Raw genomic sequence first — 453 nt, 5'->3', positions numbered from 1 at the left:
GTATATTGTCACCCTGCTTCTTTAACTTATATGCAGAGTACATCATGAGAAACACTGGGCTGGAAGAAGAACAAGCTGGAATCAAAATTGCCGGGAGAAATATCAATAACCTCAGATATGCAGATGACACCACCCTTATGGCAGAAAGTGAAGAAGAACTAAAGAGCCTCTTGATGAAAGAGGAGAGTGAAAAACTTGGCTTAAAGCTCAACATTCAGAAAACGAAGATCAAGGCATCCAGTCCCCATCACTTCATGGCAAATAGATGGGGAAACAGTGGAAACAGTGGCTGACTTTATTTTTGGAGGCTCCAAAATCACTGAAGATTGTGACTGCAGCCATGAAATTAAAAGACGCTTACTCCTTGGCAGGAAAGTTATGACCAACCTAGACAGCATATTAAAAAGCAGAGACACTACTTTGCCAACAAAGGTCCGTCTAGTCAAGGCTATG

The 453-nt window shown here is 41.7% G+C and overlaps 1 protein-coding gene across 1 annotated transcript in view; it reads right to left on the bottom strand.

Annotated features, from left to right (window-relative positions):
* Nucleotides 1-453, bottom strand: part of GABBR2 (gamma-aminobutyric acid (GABA) B receptor, 2) — a 410,792-nt gene that overhangs the window by 304,234 nt on the left and 106,105 nt on the right. The gene's annotated exons all lie outside the window — the stretch shown is intronic.

This window comes from Bison bison, unplaced genomic scaffold (assembly GCF_000754665.1).
Source record: "Bison bison bison isolate TAMUID 2011002044 unplaced genomic scaffold, Bison_UMD1.0 scf7180017864243, whole genome shotgun sequence".
Classification (NCBI taxonomy): Eukaryota; Metazoa; Chordata; class Mammalia; order Artiodactyla; family Bovidae; genus Bison; species Bison bison.
The sequence above is the reverse complement of the archived record's forward strand: the minus strand, read 5'-3'. Positions and strand labels throughout refer to the sequence as shown.